General features: G+C 47.3%; 1 protein-coding gene across 1 annotated transcript in view; it reads right to left on the bottom strand.

The window, feature by feature from the left end:
* The window catches only part of LOC142459165 (uncharacterized), a 98,790-nt gene extending 78,981 nt beyond the window's left edge, over window positions 1-19,809 (bottom strand). Inside the window, exon 1 of the mRNA XM_075560473.1 lies at window positions 19,652-19,809. The gene's annotated coding sequence lies outside the window, so the exon portion shown is untranslated. The remainder of the gene's footprint in view (window positions 1-19,651) is intronic.
* Window positions 19,810-20,466: the final 657 nt, after the last annotated feature.

Raw genomic sequence — 20,466 nt, 5'->3', positions numbered from 1 at the left:
TGCCCTACAGGGTGTTTAGGGATGTAATATTTATGTGAGCAAGTCAGTAGGTCTCCCCCAGGAACTGCGGGGTGAGTTTGACCCCTGCCCCGGCCTTTCCATTGGCAGCTGAACAGGGAGCCATTGCACACCCAGAGGCCCTTTCTATTAATGCTTGCTCTTCTTCGGCTTGTAACTGCACAGTTTAGGTAAATTTACCTAAACTAATGAAATGCGAGCGCAAAGACGCTACCTTGGTTCTACAAGGTCTGAGCTGAATGGGGACAGTGCACAAGAGCCGAGTGGCTGAGAGTGGGCTGTCAGCTGAGGCACGAGCGAGCCAGCGGGAAAACATCGCTCAAACTGGAAACATCTCATTGCTGCCCAGATGTCCTGAAGATCCAGCTCCTCTTTAGAGCAGCCAAGACCTAAAGTGACCGAGAACGCGTCAGAGGTGGGATTGAGAGAAGCCGCAGGACGCAGAACTCTAACGGGAGGCCCTAAGCTTGGAGACAAGGTCTTGACCCTACATTAAAACCTGAGGGAGGCTTTGAGTTAAAATAAAGGTGTCAGGAGTGAGTCTATCGTTTTATGCGATTCCTGCTTTAACAAGCTTGTTCAATTAAATGACCAGGTATTCACTGAAGTGGTGTCAAGGGTGTTCGATTGTCTTACCTCTGTTAACGTAACAACGTGTTCATAGGGGGAGCAGAGGGTGTCAAGTCCGAAATCTGACCTCTCTGAGGAGAGGTGCGACCCGAGACAGCCTCCCGGGGAACCCTGAAGTGTGTGCCAACGTTCAGAGAAAGAGCTCCCAGGGAGGTCAGGAAAGGCCAAGCCACACCCAATCCCCCACTATCGAGTTGATTCTGATTCATCGCCACCCTACAAAAGAGGGTTTGTTTTTTATTTTACAAGAGAGTTTTGAGATGAACTCTTCACAAGACCAGACTACCTCATCTTTCTCAACGCAAAGGCAAGACAACCTAATCTAGATTTCCTGCTCTGCCCTGACGACCTGTCATCCAGCACTCTGCCCGAGCGTCTTCCTGCGTCAGATGAGGTCCTGGCAGTGCCTACTTCCTCCAAGGGCCATTCTGAAGACGGACAGGACTTTTAATAAGGCTGCCTGAATGGAAAGCAAGCACAATTATCCTCAGGCTTTCCAGGAGCCGGGAGTCAACATGCTGCAGGGTGATGCTAAAACTGAAGCATGATTTTCCTCTCTCGTCTATAATCTCCTGCCCTGAGCAAAAGAAGAGAAGGCCTGTTATAACCCAACACTCCCCCACCCCCCACTCCCACCCCCGCCCCCACCCTTGCTGGAGTCAAGTCAGCTCCTGAGAGCAGCAAGTTGGAGGAGACACTACTAGGTGCTCTGCACGACCAGCCCTCCTGCATCCAACGAGCTCCTGTCTTCCCCGTAAGTCTCACATAGAGTCAATACTACAATGATCTGAAATTTTACCCATGAGGAATTGAGTCTCATGGAAGTTGAGGGCATCGTTCATGTTGTCCAGGTGATAGATATTGTGTTGAATCAAAGTGTATTCACCCAAAATATGTGTTGTAGTATTAAATCCTATACCTGTGGATGTAATTTTGTTTGGGAATGGAATTTATTGTTATGCTAAGGAGGCAGCGGTTAGGGTGTGTCCTACACCTAATCAGATCTGCATGGCAAGGAGCGGCATAGATGCAGAGAAGAAAAACTCAAACCCAAACTCTCTGTCATTGAGTGGCTGCCCACTCATAGTCACAGAGAAGAGGGAGCAAGAACCAATGCAAGATCACAAGGAGAAAACAAAGAAACTGGTGGTTCCGTGGGGACATGGGAGAGGGGGAGGCTGGGGAAAGGAAATGGGTGGTGACAAACCCAGAGACAAGGGAACAACAAGCGATCCAAAATCGGTAGTGAGGAAGGGATAAGAGGCCTGGTAGGGCTTGATCAAGGGCACTGTAACTGAGAGGAATTACTGAAACTCAAATGAAGGCTGAGCATGATGTGTGACAAGAGGAAAGTAGCAGGAAATAGATGAAAGAACGAGGAGGCAAAGGGCATTTATAGAGGTCTAAATGCAGGCATGTACATATGTGAATATATTTTATATGATGATGGGGAAATAGATCTATGTGCATATAGGTTTATTATTAAGGTAGCAGATGGACATTGGGCCTCCATTCAAGTACTCCCTCAATGCATGAATACTTTGTTCTACTAACCTGGCATTCCATGATGCTCACCTTCCCAATACCATCGCTGAAGACAAAGTGGGTGCATAAGAAAATGAGGTGAAGACAGCTGATGGTGCCCAGTTATCAAAAGATATAGCATCTGGGGTCTTAAAGGCTTGAAGGTAAACAAGCGGCCATCTAGGTCAGAAGCAACAAAGCCCACATGAAAGAAGCACACCACCCTGTGTGATCATGAGGTGTCGATGGATCAGGTGTCAGGCATCAAAGAATAAAAAAAATCATAGCATTGTGAATGAGGGGGAGTGTGGAGTGGGGACTCAAAGCCCATCTGTGGGCAACTGGACATCCCCTTACAGAAGGATCACAGGGAAGAGACGAGCCAGTCAGGGTGCAGTGTAGCACTGATGAAACATACAACTTTCCTCTAGTTCTTTAATGCTTCTTTCGCCTAACTATCATGATCCCAATTCTACCTTACAAATCCAGCTAGACCAGAGGATGTACACTGGTACAGATAGGAACTGAAAACACAGGGAATCCAGGACAGATGAACCCCGCAGGACCAGTGAGAGTGGCGATACCGGGTGGGTGGAGGGAATGTGGGGTAGAAAGGGGAAACCAATCTCAAGGATCTACATATACCCCCCTCCCTGGGGGACAGACAACAGAAAAGTGGGTGAAGGGAGACATCAGACAGCGTAAGACATGACAAAATAATAATAATTTATGAATTGTCAAAGGTGAGGGAGGGAGGGGGGAAGTGAGGAGCTGACACCAAGGGCTCAAGTAGAAAGCAAATGTTTTGAGAATGAAGATAGCAACAAATGTACAAATGTGCTTGACACAATGGATGGATGGATTGTGATGAGTTGTATAAGCCCCCCAATAAAATGATTTTTTAAAAAAGATCACAAGGAACAAGGACCCTTTCCCTGCGGTTCCCACCCCCAACCCCCACCCCCACCCCAAGCCCACAGAGAAAGCATTCCCCTCTCATGTCCTGAACTGTGAGGAAGTTTGTTTCTGAGAGCTCCCCACTAGCGGTGTTTCAGTTGGAGCAGTATGAGCTTAACTAAGACACCCCACCCTAGACCCCAAATCATCTGAGCCCAAATTGGATGCACGTCCCAATCCCCTTGCCTGTCTCTCTCTTAAGGCTGGGCTGCTTGGGCCTGTACTCGACTGTTGAAACTTTGGGTAGGGCAGGCTATGCTGCTAGTGATAGCTAAAATGAGAGTTGGAGATTATCAGGGATTTCAATTATCCTGCTATCTCTGACCTCCATTACCCAGGATAATCAGAAGCTGGCTCAGGCTATTTTCTGAAACTTTCATTACTTTTAAATAAATTTATACAATGTCATTTCCACCCCTTTTACCCAAATTTAAAATGTCCCTGTCTTTTCTGTCTCATTACAGGCAAATCGCTTACATGTCTTGGAGCTGGTCGGTTGTCTTCCTCTGCGTCCTTCGTATTTCTGCTTTGTTTTCTCGGCAATGGAAGGACCCAATGCCGGATTCTGATTTTAAGGCGAAGTCATAACATCCATGTATATCATTAAAATGTTTTATTGTAATTACAGAAATAGTCAATGCCAAATTATGTGCACTATATTATTTTCTGCATCCTTCTTTATCCCATTCTCAAAGTTAATACAGCCTATTATCTCTCATTCATTCTTCGCACTGCCGCTGCACAGCGAGCAGATGTCTCCATTGAGCGATCCACAATGAATCCGAGCTCTCTTCCTGAGGACTTACAAGTAGAGTCATTCAGGGCCCATCAGTGAGCCTGAGCTGTTTCAATTGTTCCTCCCAGTGTACATTAGCCTGCACTTGTCTGACATAAAATTTCAAAGAATCATAGAAATTAGAGATGGAAAAGACCAGTCAGTTCCTCAAGCCTGCCCACTCTGCCAGCCAACGCAAGCCAAGGAACACATTCTATCAGTCCATGCGATCTGAATGATGCTTATTCGTAATTATTATATTATTATTATTTATACTATGTAGCCTTTTTCACCTTAAAATCAGGTAGACTTTTTTAAAAAGCAATGTTCCTTTCCCAAAAAAGGAATGGTGCTCAGACATGCATCTTCCCATACCCAACACCAGTCCAAGAAGGCAAGAATACAACTCATTTCTTAGCATCAGCCACCTGGAAGCCAGAGACCCTGTTGGGTGTCCTCAGGAGACACTGGTGTACAGAGCCGAGCTCTCTCCGCTCTCATTTGTCACCTGCTTAAGGGTTTGAGATATCATGATTACGCTAAGCAAAGTACAATATGGAAACCACTGGACTTGGCCGATTCTCAGGCTCTAGGACAGTGGTTCTCCACCTTCCTCATGCCATGACCCTTTAACAGAGTTCCTCATGTGGTGGTAACCCCAATCATAAAATTACTTTCGTTGCTACTTCATCACTATCATGTTGCTGCTGTTATGAATCATAATGTAAATATATGATATGCAGGATGTATCTTCATTGTTACAAATTGAATATAAATAAAGTATAGTAATTAATCACAAAACATGACGTCATTATATATTGTGAAATATTTATTCCTAATGACAAATAAATGAAATCTTGTCTGAAGCATGGTGGAGCATGGGTAAGTCTTCATGCCAGGTACTCTTATGTGGGCGTCTCTGCATGTGAGCGGACCCACCTGGAGACGGATAGAGGAGCGGTGTCTCGGTTCCTAAGACCACGGAAATATGTTTTCCAATGGTCTCAGGCAACGTCTGTGAAAGGGTCATTCGACACCCCCCCCAAAGGGGTTGCGACCCACAGGTTGAGAACCACTACGCTAGGAATTAAGAAAGACTTTGTGAACAAAGTGACATTTGAGCTCCATATTGAAGTATAAGGTCAATTGACAGCGCTTAGGAAATAGAATGAGCCAATCCAAATCCAAACTTGAGACCTCAGCTGTGTTTCTCCCTTATAATGTGAAGACCGGCATGATGCTCCGAAGAATACCTGCTCTCACCGCCCGAAGATGAAATCCACACGCAGTAGATGCACACTGGGCCTCTTCAAACAATAGTAAGATGTGCGAACTTAGTTTAAAACATGCCCAGCCAGGAAAACCAACCTGAAACCAATGGTCAAAATAGGTAGATTGTTCAAGCCCCAGTCTACTGAAGGGGGATACGACAGCGCTCCGTTTGGAAGACAAACAACAACAACAGACACAGGAAGTTTGGTATTATACGTAAGAAAGACTGAGAATTTGCAAATACAAACCAGAATCTTTCATCAAAAAAGAGACATAAATGACCCATCTGCCACTGCCCCAGTACCACATAAGACAGCAAAGTACTGAGACCGGTGTGCCATCTGGTCACTCTGGGGATGTGCAGACCCTTATCTGATTCCTGGGCAACTCCAGATCCCCCTCCGAGGAGGCCTGGAAGCGAGCACTCCATTTCCGGTTCCTTCCATAGAATTCGGCTTAGTGCACACTAGGCAAAAACCAAAATATACTTGTGATTATACGAGTAGATATTTCTCCAGTGCCACTGAAAACCTCAATCTTTGAAAACACTGTTATTTGTCACTGCGTTAACTTAATGGTTAACTTACTGAACACTACCCTTTCTAAAGCCATTACTTTGAAGAAAAGAAAATGATAGACTTCTAGCACCTCCTTCATTCATCCCTCCAGGTCCACTGCAAATGCCACCTCCTGCCTGAGGTCTTCTCTCGTCCGCTCTCCACCGTCCCCTTCACCAGCAAATAAAGTAGGTCCATTGTGAGCTGCTCCCGCTCTTCGCGCCATCACTGGAGACTTTGTAACTAGTTGGGTGGGCATCCGTCTCCCTCCACCAGAACGAAAGCCCCTGAAAGGCTGGGATTCAGCCTTCCTCTTCTTGCTTTCCTTCAAACACCCAGCTCATTTTCCATGGCCTGGCAGACAAGAGATTGAGTACATTTTTTAAATGATTCCACCAGGTCTCGGAAATTTATCCCCAGGCCCTATCTGCACTTGATCCATAATCTGCCCTTTGCCTATTTAATCATGGGGCCCAGATTCAGGTACAGCATCCTTAGAAGTCTACGCCTATCCTGCGTTCACCCAGCATGCATGCGTGCAGGTGGACTGAAGATGTACTCCCCTTAAAAAGACCTCGCTCTTGACTCTGGCCTTAGCAAGTATGTGACTTTGAGAACTGTTTGAAGCCAGACCAACCTCGGTACAGAGAGACTCAAGTCTGCTCACCATTGATTAGTTGTATGACCGTAGGCAAGTCACACTGTCGAACTGTGCTAGGAGAGGAATTGTTTAACAGTACCTATCTGAAGGAGTCCAGGTGGTGGATGGGTTAAGCATTGGGCTGCTAACCAAAAGGTAAATGGTTCGAACTTGCCTGCTGTCTTATTCTTCTGTGAAAAGTTTATAGCTTCGGAGACTCTAAGGAACAGTCCTATGCTGTGAAGCACTATGAACCAGCCGTTGGGTTAAAATGAGACAACGTACAGTAACAAATGCAGAACACACTGTTCAAAAAATAATAATAGTCCCTGAGGATTGCCATAAGGAGGAGTGATATAAGGTCAAACTCTAGCACAGGGGTCCGCAAACTTTTTAAACAGGGGGCCAGTTACTGCCCCTCAGACATGTTGGAGGGCCAGACTATAGCTTTTTTTAAAAACCTATGATCAAATTCCTATGCATACTTCACATATCTTACCTTGAAGTAAAAAAACAAATGGGGCAAAAACACCCGGCGGGCTGGATAAATGTCCTCGGCGGGCTGCATGTGGCCCGTGGGCCGTAGTTTGAGGATGCCTGCTCGAGCCCATGTTTAGTCAAAGGTTCCTTCCTTGTGCTGGAATGATTGCCACAAGTGACTGAGCACCTATTGCATACCAAGCATGAAATGTGTATCATCATCTAAAATATATTATCCCATCTAATTTAATTCTTATAGCAAGCTGTTGAAATGATCATCAGCATCCCTACTTTACAGATGAGTAAATTGAGTTTCAGAGAGAATAAATAACTCACCCAAGTTCACATGATTAGTCAGTGGCAGATTCTTCTAGAAGCAACAGATAAGTGGAACTAAGTATTGAGTAAGGAAGTATTGGGAGAACGTACAGAATAGGATTTCTGTCCCCTATGGAACTGAGCATAGTCCCCAATTCCAGAACCGAGCTTGCTTTTGAGCTAGCCATGAGGATCCATGTCAATATAATCTCACTTTTACCAGTCCCCATTCTTGTGCAAAAAATGCATGAAATGATGTCTAACTTCTAAAAATTCTCTACTACAGTTCCCTCTTCCGATTTATTTCCTGATTATACATTTGCTATTTGCACCCCTGGCCTTCTTATCTTAGTTATACCAACTGTCATTCCTGAAAGATTTTAAGTTTTAATAATCTGGTCAGCCTTAATTTCTTAAACTTCTACAGGATTGTATTACCAAACCAACCAAACCAAATCCACTGCTGTTGGGTCGATTCTGATTCATAGCAACTCTCTAAGACAAAGTATAACTGCCCTTTTGGATTTCTGAGACTAAATTTTTACAGGAATAGAAAGCCCCATCTTTCTCCCTCTGTGAGGACCTGGTGATTTCAGACTGTTGTCCTTGTGGGTAGCAGCCCAACTCAGAACCCACTACATTACCAGGGCTCCTCGGTTCGTGTTAGACGTGCCAAACACATTTACTGGCACAGTCAGAGGCAACCTTGTTTTATGGCAAGCGGTACATCTGCCACCTCTACCCACCTTTTCCATTGTCACAGGGCCTAGAGGCGAGCTTCTGACCCTTGGCCAATCCAAGGAGAGGCTCGGTAGCAACCTATACGACAATGGAACGATGGGCTGGGTTCTCCTCCTTCCTGGGAATCTCTGCGGGAATTCGGGAGAATGAAAATGCACTTTGGGGCACAGTGGTAAAATGCACAGCAGCTGAGCAAATGCAAGCCAGGTCCGGGAAGGCTGGGTGGGGGAGTAGTGTTCTGGACGTGGAGTTCTAGGCAAGTCAGAGTTGTGGGGAATTAACAATTAGGTGCTAGCCAAAGCCCTGGAATTGAGAAAGGCAGGTCTTTGTACATGCAAATATATATAGGAGGATGGGGAAATAGATCTATGTGTCTATATTTATAGGTCAAGTATTAAGGTGGCGGAAGGACCTTGGGCCTCTACTTAAACACTCCCTCAATGCATGAATACCTTCTTTTATTAAATTGGAACTCTATGATGCACACTCTCCCGACACAACGGCTGGAGCCAAAGTGGGTGAACAAGTAAATGTGGTGAAGAAAGCTGATGGTGCCCGGCTATCAAAAGAGATAGTGACTGGGGTCTTAAAGGTTTGAAGATAAACAAGCGGCCATCTAGCTCAGAAGCAACAAAGTCCACATGGAAGAACACACCAGCCTGTGTGATCGAGTGGTCCCAAAGGGATCAGTTACCAGGCATCAAAGAACAAAAAATCATATCATTGACTGCACACCTCCATGATAGGATCGCTGAAGACAAATGGGTGCATAAGCAAATGTGGTGAAGAAAGCTGATGGTGCCCGGCTATCAAAAGAGATAGTGTCTGGGGTCTTAAAGGCTTGAAGGTGAACAAGCGGCCATCTAGCTCAGAAGCAAATAAGCCCACATGGAAGAAGCACACTGGCCAGTGCGATCACGAGGTGCCAAGGGATCAGGTATAAGGCATCATGCAAAAAAAAAAAAAAGATATAAGTGTGTGTATGTATGTGTATATATGTATATATGTATATGTATATATATCATATTAAGTGAAGGGGGAAGTGCAGAGTGGAGACCCAAGGCCCAAGTGTCGGCCAATGGAGATCCCCTCATAGAGGGGCTTAGGAGAGGAGATGGGTTAATTAGGGTGTGAGGTAGTATCGATGAAGAACACAGCTTTCCCCCAGATCCTGGATGCTTCCTCCCCCCAACTACCATGATCCGAATTCTACCTTGCAGGGCTGGATAGGACAGAGGCTGTACACTGGTACATATGAGGGCTGGAGGTACAGGGAATCCAGGGTGGATGATACCTTCAGGACCAAGGGTGTGAGGGACGATGCTGGGAGAGTGGAGGGTGAGTGGGTTGGAAAGGGGGAACTGATTACAAGGATCCACATGTGACCTCTTCCCTGGGAGAGGGACAGCAGAGAAGGGGGGAAGGGAGACACCGGATAGGGCAAGATATGACAAAATAACGATGTATAAATTACCAAGGGCACATGAGGGAGGGGGGAATGGGGAGGGAGGGGAAAAAAAAGAGGACCTGATGCAAGGGGCTTAAGTGGAGAGCAAATGCCTTGAGAATGATTGGGGCAGGGAATGTATGGATGTGCTTTATACAATTGATGTATGCATATGTATGGATTGTGATAAGAGTTGTATGAGTCCCTAATAAAATGTAAAAAAAGAAAAGAAAAAAAAAGAGAAAGGCATGTCTTAATACAGCTACAAGACTGCATGGTGGGTGGTGTGTGCCACCCAGCTGCTTCCCTTGGAGGGACCCTGTGTGACGAAGTAGAACTGTCCCCCGGGGCTTCCTAGGCTGGGATCTTCACAGGAGCAGATCACTGGGTCTATTTCACCCTCTGGCTGGACTGAAACAAGAACCTTTTGGCTAGCAGCTGAGCCTTTACGTAACTTAACACCAGGCTCCGTAGAAGACTAGACTAGTGGACAGCAAAAGGAGCCAAGGTGAAGGGAAGATGCAATGAGGGACAGGGATCCAACTGAGAAGGAGTCTGTGAGCAGAGAGCTGCCTTTCAGGCTACGCTGAGAGCACCCTCCCAGTGCGTGCCCCTTTCCTGAGGAAATGTGAAGTTCATTCTTGCCAACCAAAGGCCTTTTCTTGACATCCCTATTCAAGGAGTCCTTTGTGCACAGATCCCGAGTAATGTTTCTCTCCTCATAGACTCCGTGCCTAAACCTTTTTCCTAAAAGATAGAAGTTAAAATTCTATTGTTCCCTGCTGTCTCACCTGGGTCACAATGGCGTATTCCGGTCAGTCAGGGGTGGGGAACCACTGGCCCTTGGGTCATTTAAGGCCTCACTTCCACTCCCCCGCAAATCATCAATACCAACCAACATCACCCACCTCCCCAAAGAGAAGCAGGTCCAGCCATCATAGTAGGAGAGAGCAAATAAATGTGCGATCAAATATCATGTGTAAGTTGATCGTTTTGTATGACCTGCAAACTACACTATAAAGATCCAAATGGCCTTTGGCAGAATAAAGCTTCCCGCCCGTGCTCTTAGTCAAGCCTCGCTTTGCTGTGGTGGTTAGGTGTCGTTCGGGTCAGTTCTAACTCATAGTGACCCCACGTCCAACACAAGAAACACTATCCGCCCCTGCCCCATCTACATGTTATGCTTGAGCCCACTGGATCGTCCTATCCCACTGAGGCCCTTTTTTGGATGTCCCTCTACCAAGAATAATGTCCTCCTGCAGGGAAGGGTCCCTCCTAGTAATATAATGCGAGTCCACGAGAGGAAGTCTCACCGTTCTTGACCCCGAGGAGCCTCCTGGCTATACTTCCTCCCAGGTAGATTTGGTCTCTTGGCAGTCATTGCCTATTCAAGTGTTATTGTTGTTGTTTTTCTTGCTAGCACCACAATTGAAAGGCATCAGTTCTTCTCTGGTCTTCCTTATCAATTGTCTGAGTTTCACAGACACATCGAAGGGATTACCTTAGGCCTCAAAGCAGCATCTTTATTCGTTAGCACTCAGGAATGGCCTTGGCTCTCTATAATATGGAGACGTCCTCCAAGAGCTCAATTTTCAGTCTTCCTAAGATAGAAGAAACTTTCCCTCTTTAAAAGAAACCAGTGACCATGGAGCGGATCCCAGCTCATGGCAACCCATGGACGTAGAACCTGTGTTCCATCGTGTTTTCCATGGTTGTTGGTTTTTGGAAGTAGACCTCTTGGTCCTGCTTCCAAGCTAACTGCTTGTGGACTTTAACTTCTAACACTTTGGAGAGCAGCCAAAGGCCCCACGTTCGCACCACCAGCGGACTCCCCTCTCCAGTGCTACCGATTGTTATTGTTGCTGGATATTATAGAGTCCAGGAGCCCTGGTGGTTACAGGATGGGCTACTGACACAAGATCAACAGTTCAAAACCACCTGCCACTCCACAGGAGGAAGATGAGGCTTTCTACTCTTGTAAGGAGTTACATTCTCAGAAACCTCTGGGGTCGTTAGGAGTCAGAATTGACTCGATGGCAGTTAGTTTTTATTGTTGAATCCATTTTTTTTTTTTTTACGCGTAGAAGTCCATGTAACAGAGTAGGCTGTACTTTACTATCTGGTAACTCAGGCAAACTTCACCAACTCATTTATAATCTTGTGCTTCTTCGAGACAAAAAATGAACTTCTAATAAAGGAACGGAAAGGCTCAAGAATAAAATGAAAAACATGGCCCACAGCAGTTTTAGCGGAGAAAAGATAGACATAAAAGAAAATGGAGGATTCAGCAACATGCAAAGCACTTTGTTATGAATATGCAATTTATGTTTTGCTTGGGGAGGGCATGAAGAGTGAACCCCCTGGTTAAAGAAACTTTCATTTCTTGTCTGTGGGAGGTGAGGTGACCAAATCTAAGATTGTAGCTGTCATTGTTTCTATAGTTTGCAAAGTTGATTGACAGGCTGTGTATCAATGTGCTCAATAAATTTCAACAGCATTTATTCTCCACCCGCACTGTTTCCTTCTGTGCTGGGTACTGAGGGTATAAACAAGAAGATGGCCCCAAGCCTGGAGGAGGAGGCAGACGACTCGAGTGACATGCGATGGGGCCCACACACGGCCCATACACCCAGGGGAGCAGGGAAGGGTGGCTTGGCCAAGATGAGGCTGAAGAGCATCCCAGACAGAGGTCGCAGCCTGGGCACCAACATAAAAACAACACGGTCGTGGGGTCCATGCTGACTCCTAGTGACCCTAGAGGGCAAATAGATCGGCCCCTGTGCGTTTCCGAGACGGTAAATCTTTATGGGAGTAGTAAGCCTCATCTTTCCCCCATGGAGTGGCTGGTGGTTTCAAACTGCTGACCTTGAGTTAGCAGCCCAAGTCTCAGTGTGTCATAGACTTCTAGGCAATAAACCACTAATCCCAGAATGCTTAGACTGAGCGTACCCTTGACCTTCATTCAAGACGTCCCTTGGACACGGATCCTGAGTAATGCTTCTCTCCTCAAATCAAGAATTCATTCATTCTGGCTCAATTCCTTCATTCCAGTTCAATTCCCTGCTGAGAAATTGCATGTCCACACACAGAATCTGAATCGACATCTTAAGGAAATTCTCAGGTGATTATCATAGAGCTCCGAGTAATCTTTCACGTCACTATTTTGAACTAGATAGTACACAAGCCCCCAAAACTAGACAGTCCAATAGAAATGAAGTACTAAACAGAACAGGAGCACTCAGCTGCTAACCAAGAGGTTAGTGGTTCTGACCTACCCGCCGCTTCTTCCATAAAGATTTACAGCCTAGGAAACCCTCTGGGCAGCTCTTTGTTGTGGAGGGTGACAGTTGGTTTGGGTTTTACACAAGATAAAGCTACCTCAGTGTTTACAAGTTTTGCTCTGTTTCTTTCACCTGCCATTAGTGGCAATTTTGAATTTATTTTTCTGGGAAAAATGACTGTGGATTTGATGAAAATTACTAAAGCTCTCTAAAGCTTTAGACAAGTGGCATTTTGAATCTTTTAAGTGATTCACACTAGAAAGACGCGTGGCAATTATTTAGATAAGCAAAAATCAGATCAGCAATAAGGGAGCATGTTCTTGTCCTTCCTTCCGTCTTGCACTCAACAGCAGCCAAGCATTTCACATCTTCTTCGCACGGCCGCGCGTGCATTCTAAACAGCTGCCCCTTAGACCTGTGCCCGCTTTCCTCTCTTTGAAGCCAGTAACAAATACCTCTTAGGTTTCTACTTTGCCACGTGATTAGGAAGTTAAGCAAGGTAACAAGTGTTAGAAATTTCAACTAAAAAGGAACAATGTAGGAGAAATTCTGTTCTCCAGTTTGGAATAAATTATATCTCATGCAATCTATTTCTTTCTTTTGTTCAGCCAGAAAAAGTTAGGATTTGTTCAGCGGGAGTCGGTGGTTTGCTAACGGCGAAAACAGCCTTGGAATTAGTCTCCCGGCTGCAAGGAAGACGACGTCTTTAAAACGTGGTAGACGGACTTCCTCCGGGCTTCTAAAATCTGCGATGACATGAACTTTGTAAGATTTCTTAACTCTATCTTTTCAACTGTTGAGTCAATCTCAAATGATAGGGCTCGGAATTACTCGATCATGCTTAATGAAAACCCCGGGAGGGGACGGGATGTGCAAGAACTGATTGTGGTGATGTATACACCGACTCTTTAAATGCGACCGGACTGCGAAGAAGAAGGCATCACTCACTCGCAGCCCCTTCAGTCCCACCTTCAGCCACATTCCAAACACAGTCTGCTATTCACTATGGAAAAGGTATAATGCTCACGACATACACGTTTATATGTGTGCTGCATGTCTACCTACAACACTAACACAGAACATTCCAGCAAGTCACCAACAAGCTCTTCTGGGAGTTGCGTATCCTAAAGGTTGTCCGTATTCCTATGAGCCCGCAAAACACAGTGTCAGATACATAACACGTATCATCAGCGCTACAGTTGCTTAAACTGCTCCTGTGTGTTCTGAAAACATGTGCGCATAATGCAAAAAGGTACAGCACAGTGTCTATGCAAAAGCACATGAGAATGGCAGAGAGATGTGCCCAGTGCCCGTCCATTTTAAATTCATACTTATTCTACAGCAGGACATGCATTCAAAACAGCCGATTCTTTTGAAAACGGTTCTTACGTCTCCTTGCACATGTGCCCCGCATGCGGACTGCCATATTATCTTAAAATCCATAAATTAAAACCCTACTTGTTCCGAGTGTGCCTTTCACTTCGAAGTATCAGCAGAGTTCGCCTGGTGGGTGAATAGGGATGGATCTCAGAGATCCACAAAATCCACAACATTTCCCCTTGGATAACCACAGATCTTGAGTTGAGCCGCAAATAAAGTGGCCAAAAGACCAGATTCACGGGAGAGCCTGTTCATGGAATCAAAGAAATGCTGAATCACAGAGCTAGAAGGAACGGGAGACAAAGTAGTCCAATTCTATCATTTTATATCAGGTTCAGAGAAAGGGAGTGGGGAGTGCTAAGTCAGACAGGCAAAATCAAAATCAGAACCTAATCCACTGCACTTACACACATATACAAACACACACATGTGCACACATGCAGGCACACACATGTTTAGTTGGAATTAGATATCCGTTTTTTCGACTCTCTAAATCCTAGTCTTTAAAAAAAATAAAGGCGCGCGCATGAGAGAGAGAGAGAGAGAGAGAGAGAGAGAGAGAGAGTGTGTGTGTGTGTGTGTGTGTGTGTGTGTGTGTGTGTGTGTGAAAACTAAGACAATCATTCAATTGCCAGGTCAACACCTTACCTTTGACCCAACTGCCTCACTGCTCACTACACTGGTCGCTCACAGAGATGTAGCCATCTCTTATTTTATTATGAGTCCTTGGGTAAACTGTAGAACCTTACTCAAATATAGCAAAGATGACAATATTACTTAATTTGCCAAGCCATTAGATGAGAAAACTAAGTAGGCCTCATTTCAGAGTGTATTAAAATGTCAAGGTTTGGAAATTGGACATCCCCTTGCAGAAGGACTGTGGGGAGGTGACGAACCTGTCAGAGTGCAGTGTAGCAACGATGAAACATACAATTTTCCACTAGTTCTTGAATGCGTCCTTCCCCCCACTATCATGATCCCAATTCTACCTTACATATCCGGCTGGACCGGGAGAGGTACACTGGCACGGATAGGAACTGGAAATACGGGGAATCCAGGACAGATGAGACCCTCAGGAACAGTTGTGAGAGTGGCGATATTGGGAAGATGGAGAGAGGGTGAGGGAGAAACGGGAAACAGATGACAAGGTCTACCTGTAACCTCCTCCCTGGAGGACGGACAGAGGAGAACTGGGTGAGGAAGACATCGGATGGTGTAAGATATGATAAAATAATTATTATTTATAAATTATCAGGGGGGAGGGGGGAGGGGAGCAGGAGGGAGGAGAAAATGAGGAGCTGATGCCCAGGGATCAGGTGGAGAGTGGGTGTTTTGAGAATGATGATGGCAACATATGTACAAGTGTGCTGGACACAAATGATGTGTGTACGGATCGTAAAAAGAGTTGCATGAGCCCCCAATAAAATGATTTTTTAAATGTCAAGGTTTGAAGGAAAAGGAGAACATTTCCATTTTACATCTTACGTATTAGTGGGTGAGGAGAAACATGGCGCGTCCGGCATGTTGTGGCTTTCTCCTCAGGAGGACTAGAAGGCTCTAGTCTTACTACCTACGCGTTGCACCTTTAAATGTCATCCCATTCTTACTTTTGATTTCCCTCCCAGTGAAGAATCCCTGGGTCACTCCTGTCTGGCTCCACCGTTTTTTCAAGTCTCTGCCTCCACCAGATGCTTCCTTTCCTTGCTTCCTCCGCTCGCTCCGATGACACCCTCCTGGGACACGCTCCCAGGGCCGCCTCAGCCTGCCTGCTCCAGAGGCAGTTCCCCAGCGAGCAGCATCTGGGTGGGGGAGTGTGACTTGCAAATGAAGTGCATACCTTCCTCCCAGAGGAGACAGGGACTGGTCACTTAGGGCAAAGGAAGACCAGGGAGAAAGGGACTGGTCACTTAGGGCAAAGGAAGACCAGGGAGAAAGGGACTGGTCACTTAGGGCAAAGGAAGACCAGGCCGACTCTATTCTGATTTGTGGCTATAATATGGGTAAGTTCCAGCCATCCCCGTGGGACAACGTTGGGGTGTCTAGAAATGACTCTGATTTTGCTCATCAGGCAACTTAACCACCCAACATGTGTGGGTTCCTGAAGGATAGGCACCAAATCTATGATTTATGTGTGGGTGGGCATGTCTGTCTGCTTTTTAAACTACTATATTAATATTTTTTTTAAAAGAAAATGGATCGACAAGCCTGAAGCCGGAGCTCTTCTGAGTAATAGAATAAGACACAATGTAGAAAATGGTGAGAGTCACTAACACAGATTTGCCTCCATGGAAATGACTGGTATTTCAACCAGATGTTCTCTCCCACGGAAGATCACAACTAGAAGAAGAGAGGGACCCACGATCCTGCCTCTGACAGCATCGCACCAGTGCACTGTTTACAGCCCACTAACATGGGAGCAGGTGGCGGAGAGGGTTTGCTGGTTTTATTCCTCTCCTACGCTTATAAACACACAGGTCTTCTCGTTGGGAGGGGTGGGAGCGGCCTTGTCCTTACCGTCTTTGCCTTCCAAGATGACAGGGACAATGGTGGGGTTGCCTTCGGCTAAGAGTTGAGTATCAACTGGCCCAACTATGGAATAAGTAAAGCCAGACAAGAACTTCACTCAGCACCCCTCTCCTTCAACACCCACTAGACTTTCACAGACGATAACTCCCACGAGGGGCCTCGGTATGGGCTGCCAGAGGCAGGCTGACAAATGTGGAGTTACTTAAGAACACAAGTAGGAAGGGGCAACAGGGAGCGTCGGTACGGTGTGCTCAGAGAAAGAGTGAGAGAGCCTCAAACAGTCTGTGGGAATGCTGAGCTCTGTGCATGAAGGAATGCCGCTGGGCTTGGGGCATGGAGAACGCAGCCACAAAGAAGCAGAGGAGTTAGCGTATGTCTGGCGACAGACTGGATGTCAGCATCGTATGCGCCTTTGTGCACCGGCCCTGCGTGCCGTGCAACGTACATTATCCACATTATAATCACTATTTTATGCAACTATGGAACAACCCGCTATGTCACTCACACAACCTGAGACTGTAGGCTCCGTGAGGGCAGGAGACACACCTGGTTTATTTTGGGCCAACGTTCTCAGTACCCAGTAAAATGCTGGAGACATAGTAAATACGCCCTAATATGTTAACTGTACGGACAAGTGAACTCATTGATGGACACATGCAAATTCATGTTGTGGCATGTGTTTGCCATGTTTGACACATCTCATGACATTCTCACTCAAGTCAGAGCTGACTCGTAGTGACCTTTTACGGGGAGTAGAAAGCCTTTCTGTCCAGGAGCTGCTGCCGGTGGTTTCGAACTGCCGACCATGCGGATCACAGCCTAACAGGAAACCACAGCAGCACCAGAGCTCCTCTGATAAGACATGAGCAAGGCACAAAGAGTGTGCGGCCATAATCCTGGGCAGCAAGCAGAACCCCCAAAGTCCCTCTCTCTGACAGACACAAGGGCTACAGGTGTATATTTTACACAAGTCTGAAAGTGAGGTAGGGCCCCCACCTGCTGACCCTCGGGGCCCTGGAAGCCCATGGGTGTGGTCTGGATGCTACCAGAGCCTCCATGAATGATACCCTCAGATCATTGCGTCTCTTTCCCCTCACCAAAAACCTTTGCTTCGCTTACATGTCTAAAATCACCTCATTTTAGGAGATAACTGGTCCTGGAAGTCTAGCCAGAGACAAACCACGGTAAGACCCTCCAACTACAAAACAGAGAACAACTGCATCTCATGATGGGAAGCCGAGCTCTGCCCAAGCAACCGCTCAGCGAGGCGGCCGTGGCCTCCTTGTCCCCTTCATAGTCTTTCCTTCATCTCTCCTGGCACCCAGCAGTCACCTTCCCCAGGCCTCCGTGGGAAGAACGCTCTGCGTTCTCCACCTGGGCCTCTCCTCGGCTTCCATGGCGGCTATCACGGTGAGTTCGTTTGGTAAACATCTGCAGTTAGAACGGAAGAAGGCACCACCTCCAGAGTTTCTTACAGATTTTCTTTTCTTTTCTTGGAACAAGTAGCAGCGTCACAGAAAACCTAGAATTAGGTAAGAAAGCTAAATGCCCCGGAGAATTGGCAGAGTGCTAAAACAGAGCCTGGAAAACAATCGCTGTGTAAAACAGAAGAAAGGAAACTCACACATCCAAGAAGATAAGCCCATATTTTTCCCTTAAAATTCTTTTTAAAAGATGAATATTGGGATCCGATCGGAGCCCTGGACTCCCATTTCGGAAGATATCACTCAAAAAAAAAATAAAAGCAAAATGTTTTATCCACAAACCACCGATGAGTAAACAAACAGCCTGCACATTCCTACCCTCACACAGAAAGTAAGCTATTTACTGTCTGATAAACAGCAATTGTAAACAAATCTCATTTAATCTCCAAAAGCCACCATAAAATCTTTCACCCCCAGGCCGAGTTTACAAATGGGTCTTCAGCACTGCGGGCGCCGGGGAGAAGGCAAGGTCTTGAGCAAACTCCTCTCACCAGAGGCGCGTTTGCTCTCAAGCATCTTACATTGACCTTCTTCTTCTTCTAAAAAAAAAAAGTGCTAGGGCGGAGGAAAGGGGAAAGCCCCAAGCCCTCCCACCCCATTCTTTGTACAAATCGCCCAATAAATCTGAGGAAAAGACACCAGAGAGAAGGACAGAAGCCAACAGGTGGAGAGGGCTTTTAGTTTTCTTAGAAATGCTCCGACACTTGATCTGTGCTCCCGGCTCTATGGGTCTCGGGGTGCCTTTGATGATGGTTTTATTTCATCATCCTCATGATCAAGAAGAAGGATCACCCGCTGCTGGGCGTCTGCACAGCCTTTTTCCAGCCCCGGGATTTCGCCAGGCGTTTCCGCGCGGCGAGCCGCTGTTCCTTGCTGAATTCCAGGGTGGCACGCAGCATCCCCAATCGGCTCACGTCCGCCCGCCCGCTCGCCCCCCCCTCTTTTCCCCTCGCTCCGGTGCAGGTGGGGAAACGGAGGCACGGAGCACCCCCCCACCCCACTCCTTTCCAGGATCTGCGACCACAGAAATCCCCGAGACTGGAAAAGTTTCTGGATTGTCTGGCGGACAGAGTTCGCTCGCTCTCCCTCCTAGGCTTGGCCATGCCGCCCTGCCTCGGGGAGTCTGGGGTCGGGCGCCACGGCTTGGGGTGCCTCCCCCTCGCCAGGAGGCAGGCCAGGGCGATGTGTGTGAAGTGCACACACACAGCTCGGGGCGACGTCTGCAGTAAGTCGGCAGAGCCCCAGCCGGCGGGGCTCCGCCTGGGAAGGCGCAGCGCGGAGCTTCCAGGCCGCCCCGGGCTCGGCTCCGGGCTGGGGCTCCGCAGGGAGGGCTGTGCCCCGCTCGCCCTTCCCTTCCAGGCTTCTCTGCTCGCTCCCTCCCACCCCTCTCCATCCACCCCTTCTCCCCCACCAACGCAGAGGCACAGATCGTGTTACTGGGGTTCCCTCGAAAGAGGGGCCATCCCCAGCCCTGAGCGCCTTGAAAGACTTCCAGGGGCAACGCAGGAGCGCCGATCGCAGGACCCCAGCGCTCCTCCTGGGCAGCGCAGGAATGAGACCCCCGCTTGCAGGCATGGGCGAACCAGCCTGCCACAGAAGAAGGAATTGTTAGGGCGCTTACCTTTTTTTATGAGGAGAAATTCTAGAGAATCATTTCACAAACTGAGGGGGGAAGTGAATGAAGACAAAAAAGACCCCTTTCCTGCAATCCCTGGCCTCCTGGTATCAAGACACTAGGACAACATCAAAGCAACTTAGGGGGAACACTTTAGGGGCCTATTGTCTGCTCTGGTCTGATCTGTTTTTCTTCTGACTCCCCCTCTTGCTGCGGTGACACTTGGTACGGCCCAGGCATTCATGCCAAGTAGCTTTCACACATGGAAGCTTGTCTCAAGCAATTGCTGACAAGCCACAAACAAGACATTCTCCCTCCCTTCTCCGCACCCCCCTCTGGCCCCCTCCCCCCTTCCCTCCCCCTCGCCCTGTCTCCCCTCCTCCTTTCTTCTGAATGCAAACTAAAAACTCTCCAGTGACAGGCAGGCTCACAGGCCTGGCCTAGCTGCACACACACACACACACACACACACACACACACACACACACACACACAAGCAGCTCAGCTAGTTGCTGCTGCCCGCATGGAGTTAAGAGACAGGAAAAAGCCCAGGCTGAGTTGGGGGCAGGGAAAGCAAGCCAGGGAGAGGCTGGGCGTGAGAGCCGCCTCCATGCCCTGGTAAAATGGCAGAAGAGAGGTGAGCCCTTTGGAAAAACAGCAGTGGCCACACACGTGTGCACACAGACACGCAGGCAATCTGAGCTTCAGGAGGAGTGAAATAAATGGCCCGACAAAGGGAAAAGCCAAGTCCAATCAGTTTGAGGTTGACGGTGCGGGGAGATAAGAAGGTGGGGGCACCCAGGGCTGGGGCTTCTGCTGAA

This window comes from Tenrec ecaudatus, chromosome 1, assembly GCF_050624435.1.
Source record: "Tenrec ecaudatus isolate mTenEca1 chromosome 1, mTenEca1.hap1, whole genome shotgun sequence".
Lineage (NCBI taxonomy): Eukaryota > Metazoa > Chordata > Mammalia > Afrosoricida > Tenrecidae > Tenrec > Tenrec ecaudatus.
The sequence above is the reverse complement of the archived record's forward strand: the minus strand, read 5'-3'. Positions and strand labels throughout refer to the sequence as shown.